Raw genomic sequence first — 12,770 nt, 5'->3', positions numbered from 1 at the left:
GTTGGGGTGTGGGCTTCTCCACACTATCCCCCTTCCGACCCGTGGAGCCACCTCCGCTTGCCCTCTACTGGTCTCCCCTCCCTCCGCCGGGGCACTGTCCAGGTCTCCAGGTCTCCTGGGCAGGGTTTCTCTCCTGGCGGCCCCATGGCTGCGGGGCGAGCCCCCTGTCCCTCGTCCTTCCCTTTGGCCCGCGAGGTTCGGGCTTCCGTTGGTACCGGAGGCCCTGCGCGGTCTGCTTGGTCTCTGGGCAGTCCCTGAGCCCTAGGGCCCCGCGGAGGAGGGCAGGGCTCACCCCTCGGGGACGGCCGCCCCCGCCGCTCACCTGGTATCTGGCTGGGGGAACCTGGCCTCTGGGGCTGGTGCGTAGGGGCCTCGCTCTCCGGTGCGCAGAACCGAGTCGGAATTGGAGCAATCTAGAGTTGGCAGGATCTGAATCGGAATTCGAGCTCTGCCATTACCAGCAGGGTGACCTTAAGTAAGTCACTTCTCTTTCCTGGGTGTCAGTTTTCTCATCTGTGAAAGGGGAATAATAATAGTAACTCCTCCTGTTGGATGGCAGAAAGGATCCAATGAGAAGTGGCTTGAAAAAACGTCACAATCAACCCCACACAGAGAGAGCGGTGCACAAACAGCAGCTTCCACACGGAGTCTGAGAGAAGCTGAGTTTCCTGACCCTTCAGTTCACTCCGCTTCCCCAAGACCCTCGCTTCCAGCCTTTCCCAACCCCCACCCCCGCGCTCTTGTCTCGCGCATGCGCTCTGATCTCCTTCGGGCCTCCCTGCCCCTCACGTTCATTGCCCTTCTCTGCCCTCCCGGAATAAGGCTATCTGCGCCTCATAGCACCGGGGCAGGTTTTAAACTTTTACAAGAGAGGGCACTCAATGGAGGCAGGGATAGCTTCCAGCCCAGGTGATCCGGGCGGGGAGCTTGTTCTAGTGGCAATAGCAGCCACACTTGGAGCCAGTTAAATCAGCCTTTCTTGCTCTGAGTCTGCACTCACCAGGAAAATACGTTTAAAATTCGTATTCAAAGGCAATAGGAAGGGATGAGAGTGTATGGACCTCTAATTTATTGAGTCATTTATCATGTGAAAGGCACATGACAGGCCTTGTGCTATTCATATTCTGTCATAAGATTCAGAACCCAATTTGTAAGCCTTCAGGCAAGAGAGCGCCTTTATTGGTTTAGCTGGTGGAGGGCAAAAGTACAGCTAGCGAAGACTGGAGCCAGGTCAGGAAGACCCCCTAGACAACTCTTCTCTGCCCTGATCTCAGAAAGATAGCTTTGATCACCTCCACCTAATAGGCTTTCATTCTCCAGGTAGCAAAGGAAATAGTCACCCTCCAGACTCACATCCTCACATTCAGCAACCCTAGAGAAAAAGAAGCTTTTCCTCTCCCTGTTCCCACCCTACTTGGTTCAAAATTTACCAAGGAAGCATTCAGATTGGCTCAGAGTGGAATGCACATGCTCATTCCACTCTGGCCAAAGTTTAGTCGGCTGTGCCTCAGTGGCCAGGCAGATAGGGTCATCTAAATCTCCAGCAATTTGAACCACTTATTTGGAGCAAGGTAGAGAGAACTTTCTTAAAGGAAGAGGGATAGTGTTCTCAGAAGGAGAGAGAAATGATGGCAGACCATGATAGCATTTTCATATACACTCTTATCCATTACTTTTAAATATCATTACATAGCAAATCCAAAAATGACAGGCATTATTATCCCCACATTGCAGATTAAGAAATTGAGTCTCAGGTTAAGAATTTGCCCAAACAATCATGGATGGTTGCTAAAAGATGATGATCACTAAAAATATTAGGCTATAGAGGAATAGATTCTTTGCATGGTGCTGATCATCCTTGCAAATTTACTAATTGCGAAAGGAAGACATATCTTTACATAGGAGAGATCTTAAATAGTGAACAAAGCACTACTTTGGGTGGAATAATCTGACACCACGTGGCTCTGGAGGTTATACAACATGGAGACTCACCTGTGAGATATTCTTGCCAAAAATGTTTAATCAATCCTCTAAACCTCATTTCAGATTAGAGGAAATACAAAAGTTGAGAAGGTGGTTAAACACCACCACAAGAAAACAGAAAGCAGTTTTGTGGAAAATTCTAAAGGGTAACTTTTTTGACTGTTTTTGACTCCTCCAAAAGTATCATTAAAAAAACAAAAGGTGGAGGAACTGTTATAGATGAAAAGAAAGACATAAAGCCAAATGCAGTATGTGACCTTAGATTTTATTCTGATTTGAAATAAAATAGCTTTCTTGGGGCAATTGGGAAAAATCTAAGTATGGACTATATTTTAGATTAGTTATGGAATTACATTCTTTTTCTTAGGTATGTTAATAGTATTGTGATTATATAGAATAACCTTACCCTTAAGAGAAGCATACCTTAGTATCTCAGGGTAAAGATTATATCCAAATTTACTTTCAAATGATTCAGAAAAAAAGTATATAGATAAAAAGCAAATATGGAAAAATGTTAAAAATTGTTCATCTAAGTGGAGGCTATATAAGGTGTTATCCTACTATTCTTTCACCTTTTCTGTATATTGAAATCTTTCAGATAAAAAGCTGGAAAAAGAGAACTATATAAGAACACACACACACACAGTCTACAGCCATGCTACCCTGAACAAGCCCAATCCCATCTGATCTCAGAAGCTAAGCAAGGTCGGGCCTGCTTAGTACTTGGATGGGAGACCACCTAGGAAGACTAGGTGCTGTAGGCGTAAAAAATAAAAAATAAGGGATTGTAACTTTACAAGGTCCTTGCAATGTGAGGTCAACCAAGGGTTGCCTTGCCTAAAAAAAAAAGAGAAAAAAAAAAAAAGAAGAAAAACACACACAAAGCCGGAACCTAAATTCAGGTTTATCATTCAGCCACTCAATATGAGTGCTTTCTCTAATGACAGATAGTGTTTGGTGCATACAGTCCCTGCCCTCCTAGAGCTTGCCATCTAGCACAGAAGAGAGGCAAGTGACAATCATTTTTTGAAAAGTGTGATCAGTGCATGAAGGAAGTATAGCATGCTATGGGAATTGCAGAGCAAGAACACTTCAGTCCAAGGGAAGACCTGCCAAGGAGGCATCATTTAGATGGAATCTTATCCCCAAAAGAGGACTGCATTGTTCAGGTTTTCACCTGTTCTACGGGCAAGAAATACTGTACATCACATGTGTGTGCACCCACACACAGAACAAGTCTTACTTACCTTTGTTATATGCAATGCACATGGATGTTTTCTATTCCATTCTAGTCCTGCCTGCTTTTTTCTTTTACACTTAGTGCTGGTTGCAATTCGTTACAATAAATTAATTTTATGACCCACTATTGGCTTTTAACCTATAGTCGAAAAATACTGTGTTCATGGACCCAAGCAATTTCAAAATGACTGGGAGGAGTGGCCACAAGAAAGCTGGAAGTCAGTGGTCAGTGGTCAGAGCTGAGATGTGAAGGGTCTTATCAGATTTCATCCTGAGGGCCATGAGGGTCCTTTGATGGGATTAAAGCTGTCACATTTGAGCACCAGTGCTAAAATTCATCTCCCTCTTCCTATCTCCCCTTTGCCCAAAGACTTCTACCTCTTTAGCCAGTGCATAGAAATGCCTTTCTCCCAGGGGCGTGCAAGGCTATGTATAAGGCATGGCTAAGGACTGCCAGGCCAGCCCCTCCTGGGAGTGGAAATTTTAGATTGTGTGCACAAGTTTAGGTTATAGCCTCCTCTGGAAGCATTTTCATATTTTCCCAGGTCTAGGATAGAGGGACAGGCAAGGGAAGAGGGGATTGCCTTCTGGAAAAGGGAGCTGGGGCTGGAGTCTCTAGAGTTCTGACTTCCCTCAGGCTCTGTGCTTCCTTGGTTCAGAGCACCAAAGTTGCCCTTGATCCTTGATTCTTGAGCCCCAAGTTGCCCAAACTGTAGTTATACTGTGTAACAGAATTGGGAAACGAGCAGACCCCTGCCCCTGTGAATCTCAGCTTACTGCCATTGGGGAATCCACCCAATACCTGGCTTCACCCCCATGCAATAGCCCCCTCCCACTGCTCTTTCCTTCTAGCCAGGACACCCTCTCATTTCACATAGGCCCCTGATGCTCTCTACACTCCAAGTCCTGCCCTCTTAGTAGCTCTCAACGACCAAGCCAGCAGATCTTATGTAGTCTCTGTCCTCTCAGCACCTATGAAATGTTGATATCCTCTATTGTATAGATTCCCAACCTTGGTTGCACATTACCTGAGGACTTACAAAATCTCAATATCCAGGCCATACCCCACAGCAAATACATAGAACCTCTTGAGACCGGGACTGAGGTATCTGTACTTTGAAAGCTCCCCAGGCGATTCCAGTATACAACCTAAGTTGAGAATTCCTGCTCTATTGTGTCTTCTTGCAGCTAGGTGCCATGAGGAAGCAGGGGAATGGGGTCACTATGGGTCCTGGTGACTAAACGTCCTGGTTTGTGCAGGACTGAGCATTTTCAGGATGTGGGACTTTCAATGCTATGACTGAGAAAGTTCTGGCAAATTGTAATAAGTTAGTTGCCCCCGTGTTCACCTGATTGAGCTTTAAGAGCCTGGTGAACTAGTCTGTTCACTAGTGATACTTGTCCCCAAAGAATCAGAACCCTGCTGCTAGCAAACTTTTTTCTCCCCTTTCCTGGCCTCCACAAACACCTCTGTCCTTGGATCCTGGCATGCAACCCTGCACATTCACCTTGTCCTGGGTGTCATTCCCTGCTATGCTTTCTGTCCATTAGAATCCTGCCCAGCCTTCACAGCCAATTCTTCAAGCCCTGCCTCATCCCCAAAGCTTCTCAGACCCCACAGAAGGGCCTTTTCTATGGTATAAGAGGGTGGAGAGGAACTCAAGGAGGGTCACATGCCAAGCAGAATATGTGGGCCCAGTAGCTCAGAGTTCAAATCTGACCTCACAGAATGTAAGTTCATACTCAGGGCATCCAGATAGCAAGGTGGTCCTTAGAGCCAGGTGACCCTTATTTAATGTCAATAACCACCTATAGGAACGACAGAGGAAGGAAGGTGGAAGAGTGCAGAGAAGAGAGTTGAAACAAATAAGAAGACCTTGGTTTCCAGTAAACAGATGCATTCCGCAGCCATCCACTGAACACCTACAGTGTGCACAGCACCAGACCAGGCATGGAGACTACAGGAGGCATCTTTCAACTGTCCACAACGTAAATATAATTTTCACCGATGATTTTTAGATAACCACTAATCCAGACTAAGTGGAAGAAGAATATCTGATGTTTTTTTAGCTCAAAAATAAGCATTTACAACAAATCTAACAATGTACAACCTAGTTGAGGTACTCTGAGAACTTCTTCTAATGATTAAAATATTCATGGTAAATGGGTGCTCAAAGTTTTTTTGTTTATGTATTTATTAAGTATCACACTATTCAACTGCTTTGCAAACTTCTTCCTCAACAATTACGTGGTAGTGAAGCTCTACCTTAAGCTATGGTAGAATTTTTGTTATAAAGGAGTTTGAACAGTAGCTTTTTCTGATAGGAAATCTTGAAACTTATTTTCTTTTTAAGTCACTAGGATTCAATCAGAGCAGAGCCAGGATGGACACACACACACACACACACACACACACACACACACAGCCCAACTGCTGCTTCAAGCCAGTGAGGTGAGTCACCAGATCAGCAACATCATGTGTGAGCTATAAAATAACTGCTGCTTTTCTTCTGCCCTCCAAATCTCCCAAAAATCTCCTTGGAGCCCACATGAACTGAAGGAATTCTGACAAATGCAATTCAGTCTACCCATGACACATAAAGCCATGATATGTCATACTGAGAAATTATTTGGCTTAGAAAAACTGCACATTTAAGTCACATAAAACAAATAGATTCAGTAGTCTGCAGGACATTGAGGAGCAAAATACTGGCCCAAGAAGACCCAAGAGCAACTTCCATCTAGTTACAACAGAACATAGAAGGAAAGCTATGGGGTTCAAAGTTCACCCTACAACTTTCTTGATCTGAATTTGAATCCAAAATTCCCTGATTCTTTCCTTTCTGGAATGGACCTAACTCATTCCATTTTCAGAGGATGACTATGGACATTTGAAAAGCAAACCATAGAACCTTCCTCTGATGTAGATCTTCAATATCAAATAAAAGTAGTTCTAAGGTTCCACTTTAGTCTTCAGCTTTGCAGTACTGCATTGTGCCTCTTTTGTGCCCCTCTCTGATACACATGTAGGCTTTTTCCATATCCATCTTTCCTCCAAAGTGAACCTGCTGATTCTGAATAAGGCAGGAACTCAATCTAAAGGTTTTCAGACACTGAACACATCTATGAGATCTATACACTGCGTGGACTTTCATCACTACACCCAAAGGGTTTCTTCCCAATGCAGGTTCTCTGATATTCAATGAGATCTGAACTCCAACCAAAGGCGTTACCACCTTCATTTCACAGTTTCCCCCTTGTATGAATTCCCAGATGACCAATAAGATATGAACTATACTTGAAAGTTTTCCCACATTTTTTACATTCAGAGGGTTTGATTCCACTGTGAGTTTTCTGATGCTGAATAAGGTGGGAGTTCTGACTAAAGGCCTTCCCGCATTCACTACAATCATAGGGTCTCTCTCCAGTGTGAATCCTATGTTTAATAAGGAGTGAACTCCTACTAAAAGATTTCCCACACTCATTACAATCATAAGGAGCTTCCCTTGTATGGACTCTCTGATGTTCAATGAGGTGTGGGTTACAACTGTAAGTTTTCCCACAGTCATTACATTCATATGGTCTCTCTTTAGTGTGAACTCTCTGATGTTCTATTAGATTTGAGCTCTGACTAAAGGCCTTCCCACATTCAGTATATTCATAGGATTTCTCCCTAGTATGGATTCTCTGATGTCAAATAAGACTTGAGCTCCGACCAAAAGATTTTCCACATTCATTACACACATAAGGCATCTCTGCTGTATGAATTATCTGATGCTAGAGAAGGTGTGAGCTGCGCTGGAAGGTTTTCCCACACTTACTACATTCATAGGGTTTCTCTTCAGTATGTATTCTTTGATGCTGAATAAGGTTTGAACTATGGCCAAAGGCATTTCTACATGACGCTCATAAGGTTTCTCTTGCGTGTGGATTTTTTCATGCTGAATAAGGTATGAGCTCTGCTTGAATAGTTTTCCACAAATATTGCACATTTGAGATTTTTCTTCAGTAAGAATTTGTGGCTGTTGGATAACATTTGCCATGTTACTGAAGTTTCGTCAATATTCAAAGGCTCCCTCATGTTTGTTTTGTTCACATCCATCTCCTTCATGTAGTCGTATCCCTACTTCAAGAGTTTTCTCCTTTATAATTAATTGATCCTCAGTCCAGGTCTCACCATCTGACAGAAAATATAAAAAAGGTAAATGTAACAAGAAAAATTCCTAGTGGGAAACAGGATGATCAAAATATTCCAGAAGTATTTGATTCAAAAAAGTAAGGAAAATGGCCTTACAATATAGGGAAAAGAGGAATACAAGTTGAGCAGATTTGAAGAAAGTGGTAGAGAAGCTAAAGTTAGGATTCATATATGAAGTAGCCAACCAGACAGATATAGTAGGATTAACAGAAAAGGGAAGCAGAGTTTGAGGGAAGTGTGATATCTCAGATCACAGGATGGGTGATGTTGGGGAATATGTGTGAGGAGGGGCAGGGTCTGAACAGATAAATAGAAGAGAACCTCACTCAAAAGGTTCTATCTACATGGTACCCTGGCTACATGGATTATCTCTGCACTAACAGGTAAGACTCCCTTCATATAATCAGACACCAACACCTTCTCCACTCCTGTTGAGAGTCTCTCTCTACACACAGATGCTCACATGCTTGCTCATGAACACAGACACACTCAGACCTTATATGCAATTGTGAGAAATAGTGCAAATTGGGAGGATTTGATAAAGGCAGGTAGAGAGAGGGAAGAACAGGAAGAAAAGTTCTTTAAAATATGAAGCATAGTACAGAGAAATATTTCCAAATCTATTTCAACTCTAAAAGAATATACAAAACAAATTCTGTACCATAACTGCATCTAAGGGAGATATGATTAAAAAAAAAAAAAGTCTCCTGTGTACTTTTATACAAATCAGTGTTACTTATTAAATAGGGTTTACTGAAGCTAAAGTTGTTTTGCAGTGATGGTAGAGAAAGCAGGCCCTGTGCTTAGAGGGATCTTTCTGGAAGAAGGTGGTGCTGAGGAACTTCCGATGCAGCATTTCCATCAGCAGTGAAAGCCTAACACATACGCAGCCCTGACTTTATTAGGTAATAGTCATTGCCTTCAAGGACTTTAATAATGATTTGTGATATCATCGCAGAACAATAATTATACTTGTTCTCCACCTCCAGATATGCCTTCATCTTCTGTGTGTTCAATTTGGATATCTGGAGAGTTTTTAACGATTTTTTTTCTTCTGATGAGAACATTTAAGACCCACTCTCTTAGCAACTTTCAAATATACAATCTACTTTGTTAACTATAGTCACTGTGCTGCACATTAAATCCTCACAATTTATTTATCTTATAACTAGAAAGTTTGTATGTGTTGACTGCTTCTGCCCATTTTTTCACCTCATTCATGGTCACCTTTGGCAACCACCAATCTGTTCTCTGTATCTACGAGTTTGGATTTTTTAGATTCCACATATAAGTGAGATTATACAGTATTTATCTTTCTCTGTCTATTTCACTTAGTGTAATAGCCTCAAAGTCCATCCACATTGTCATAAATGGCAGGATTTCCTACTATTCATAGCCAAGTAATATTCCATTGTATACGTATACCATATTTTCTCTATCCATTCATCCACTTAGGTTGTTTCCATGTCTTGGCCATTATAAATGCTGCAATGAACATGAGAGAGAAGATATTTTTTTAAGATAATGATTGTTTCCTTCAGATAAATACCCAAGAGTGGACTTGCTAGATCATATGGTAGTTCTAGTTTTAATTTTTTGAGAAATTTCCATATCATTTTTCATAATAACTATACCAATTTACCACCAACAGTGCACATGGGTTCCCTTTTCTCCACATCCTCACCAACACATTATCTTTTGTCTTTTGGAGACAGCCATTTCTTATAGGTGTGAGTGAATTACTGGTTTAATGTTTTTCCATCCCTTTGCACATGCATTCACCTTATGTGTCAGACAAACTGCAGACTCCTGGAGAGCAGGGACTAGGTCTGATAGGTACCATAATCGACTCAAGTCGTTCATTGATGCCTTAAACAGCAAAATCCAGCAGAATTTTGTATGGTTATGGAAACATTCTGCATCTGTGCTAATACAGTACTAGTACAGTAATAGTGACTAATGAGCACTTAAATGTGACTAATGCAACTGAGCTGAACTTTTCATTGTATTTAATTTTAATGAATTTTAGTTAGCCACTTGTGGCTAGTGGCTACCCTACTGGACAGTACAACTCTAGAGCTTTCTAAATCTGCCAAATCTGTCCCACAGGGCTTGGGACACCTAAACTTAGAAGCCCTTCAAAACTGGATTCATTAAATGAGATGAAACACGAGAAAGAGAAGACAACAGAGTCTCCATCAGCTCATCAAACAACCGAAAGAGCAATAGCCAGGGCATGTCTCCATTTGGACTTGAAATACTTCATAATAATTGCCTTCTGTACTTGGCCTAGGCAAATTTAAAATGAAGATTTTTTTCTGTTTTCCTGACAGGCCCCTACCTGTGCTTCCAGTCTCATTCTGATCTTCTCCCCTACACAAAGCCTCTTCTACTTCTGTTGAACCACTCTGTTCATTCTCTACCACAACATGTGCAGACTTAGACATTCTAGAGCAGTGGTCCCCGACCTTTATGGCACCAGGGACCAGTGCTCTTATGAGAACCTAATGCCTGATGATCTGAGGTAGAGCTGAGGTGGTGATGCTAGTGCTGGGGAGTGGCTGCAAATGCAGATGAAGCTTTGCTCACTTGCCCGCTGCTCACCTCCTGCTGAGCAGCCCAGTTCCTAACAGGTCACAGACCGAAGCCCGAAATTTGGGGATCCCTGTTAGAAGATGTGCCCAGTTCCTAACAGGTCACAGTCCACAGCCCGAAGTTTGGGGATCCCTGTTAGAAGATGTGCCTTTTCTCTGGCCCATTGCCAGAAATTTGACAGCCTGATGGACATATTCAATAATGTAACTCCCACTGCTTTCAGGCCTCATTCAATATTACCTTGTCCATGAAGCTGAAGGTGATCCTTCTCCTTAGCTCCTGAAATATTTCTCACATTTACAAGTCATATGATACTTCACTCATTCACATTCATTCAATATATTTTACTGAGCACCAGCAACATTCTAGGCACAGTTCCAGGCTCTGAGATACATCGGGGGGCAAAAGAGAGAAAAATCTCCTGCCCTCTTTTTCATTTTAGAAAGGGAGATGAATAATAAACTATGTCAATTCTATATTATTAGAAGGAGATAAAAGTGCTGTAGACGAAAAAAGTAAGGAACAAGGATTAGAGTGCCAAGGGGAGTGCGTGGGCAGAAGGATTGCAATTTTAAATCCCATGGCCCAAAAAGGACTAAGAAAATTACGTTTAAGCAAATTTGACGTAGATAAGGGTATCTTAGAAGGAACATTATACACTGAAGAAACAGCAAGCATTCAAGGAGGCAAGTGTGACTGGAGCAGAATGAGCAAAGGAGAGCATAGTAAGAAATGAGATCAGAGATATAAAAAGAGGATCAGAGAGCATAGGACCCTATAGACTATACGAGGTTTGCCATTCACTAAGAAAGACTGGAAGCCACTGGAGTGTTCCGACAAGAAGAAGACAAGAGATGATGTTTCAACAGGTTCAGGCTAGCTGCTATGTTGGGCAAAAGCTGTAGAAAGGCAACAGTAGAGGCGGGACAACCGGCCAGGCGGCTACTGCAATAATCCAGGTGAGAGGTGATGGCAATTTGGACCAATACCATGGCAGAGGAGTTAGTAGGAAGTACTTGGGTTCTAGGGAAAAATGTTGAAAGTTGCAACAACAGGATTACTGACTGATGGATACAGGTAAGAGAGAAAGGTTGCTCTCTGGGTTGAGTAGCTGGAGGGGTGGTGTTCCCATCTACTGAGATGGGGAATATTTGTAAACAGCATCTCCATGTGGCTCTCCTACCAGTTCCAAAGCTGCTCTTCCTTCTGGTGTATGAGTATTTGGTATAATATTCTTGAAACTCTCCTGTAGCTTTAATGTTTTTCAGAATGAGAAAAGAAAGGGGCAACAATGATCGGGGACTTCCTTCTTTGCTCCACATCCACTCAGTAAACATACTATTGCTTCTACCTACAACATATTTCTTGATTTTGTCCCTGCCTTCCTGTTCTCATTGTTAACGTCCTAAAGTCGGATCCTAAGCACTTCTCAGCTCCCTAAGCAAATCAGATTCTCTTTCTTGAGATACATCACTCAGCTACTATCCTTCTGTTAAGAAAAGCTAATATACCTCAATATCTCTGCTAAATAAAATCCAAACTCTCTGGCCTGGCATTTATTTTCCACAACCTCACTCCACTCTACCTTTACAGTCTCATCCCCATCACATCTTCTCTGTGCTTGTTAATCTGAACTAATGTCTCCTGAACATTTATGTCCCCAGACATTTCCTTCTCTGCTCACCCTACTCCCTATGCCCAAAGAGCCTCCCTTCCAACTATCAAAATTCTATTCATCCTTCAAGTCTCAGCTCAAAGGTAGCCTCCCCTGTGAAATTTATTTTTATTTATTTTTATTTTTTTCTCCTCTTTAATTCCCCCCACTACTTCCACCCCTGACCTATGGATGTTGCTATCTCTTTTTTTTAAGAGCTGGATCTCTGAAGGCAGGGTGTCTTCCCCCATGCGCTCGTTGGGGCATGCACCGGGCCCCGGCGCACCAGAGCATAGTTCGTGGCTCCATCTGGGGTGCAAACTCAGGACCTTCTGTGTGTAAAGCAGACAAGCTAACCACTACACATGGAGCCACTCCCTCCCCTGTGAAATTTAACCCTGTTCCAGCCTCCAGCTGGAAGTGGTTTCTTTCCTTTTAATCACTAAAGCCTTTAGTTCCTGCCTCCCTCATGGCATTTCATTAACCAGTGTTTTTGGGCCTCTCCTTAGAAATATTTTTAGTTTTGTGTGTGTGTTCCCTTCAGTTTATATTGAAAAGATTTCTAGAGTAAAATGTCTTCCATTTCTTTTTCTCCAACCCCAGGATTATGGTAAAGAACTCTGCACACATTAGGTGCTTAAAAGTGCTCCTGATTATTTCCCAGCAATCCATTAAAAGGAAATTCTACTCCGAGAAGAATCTATAAATCACTGAGAGTCCTAACTGACCATTTATAAAAACTCTTCTGGACTGAGATGCAAATGGAATTCAGAGAGATATATCCTTTCATGGTAGGACCCTCTAGAATGCCTCAGCAGACAGGAGCCAGTCTGAGACAGAGCTAGAAAAGCCCAAGAGAAGGGCAGCTCCTTCCTGAAATAACGGGCAAATAAAATGTGTCCCTACAGCCGAAGGTTTAAGAAAAAAGTTTCTTGACTGATCTTCTAATTTAAAGGAAGGGGGAAATCTTTGCAGTTCTTCAAGTAGTTTAACTAAAAGGTATGTGATCCCAAGTACATTTACTTCTAACAGCAGAAGAAATGAACAACAATGCTTCCTGTACTGGGTTAAATAGTGTGCTCCCCGTCCCCAGCACCCTCC

General features: G+C 42.5%; 1 protein-coding gene and 1 pseudogene across 3 annotated transcripts in view; one reads left to right on the top strand and one right to left on the bottom strand.

Annotated features, from left to right (window-relative positions):
- TMEM225B (transmembrane protein 225B) overlaps positions 1–12,770 on the bottom strand; it is a 45,486-nt gene that overhangs the window by 14,100 nt on the left and 18,616 nt on the right. For 2 of the 3 annotated variants that reach the window (XM_015590398.2, XM_015590390.2), the window contains one exon: positions 323–513. The exons of the other annotated variant lie outside the window; for it this stretch is intronic. The gene's annotated coding sequence lies outside the window, so the exon portion shown is untranslated. The remainder of the gene's footprint in view (positions 1–322; positions 514–12,770) is intronic. 3 annotated transcript variants of the gene reach the window in all.
- Positions 2,629–2,747, top strand: LOC112480796 (annotated as a pseudogene).

Source organism: Pteropus alecto, unplaced genomic scaffold (assembly GCF_000325575.1).
Source record: "Pteropus alecto unplaced genomic scaffold, ASM32557v1 scaffold20, whole genome shotgun sequence".
Taxonomy (NCBI): Eukaryota; Metazoa; Chordata; class Mammalia; order Chiroptera; family Pteropodidae; genus Pteropus; species Pteropus alecto.
The sequence above is the reverse complement of the archived record's forward strand: the minus strand, read 5'-3'. Positions and strand labels throughout refer to the sequence as shown.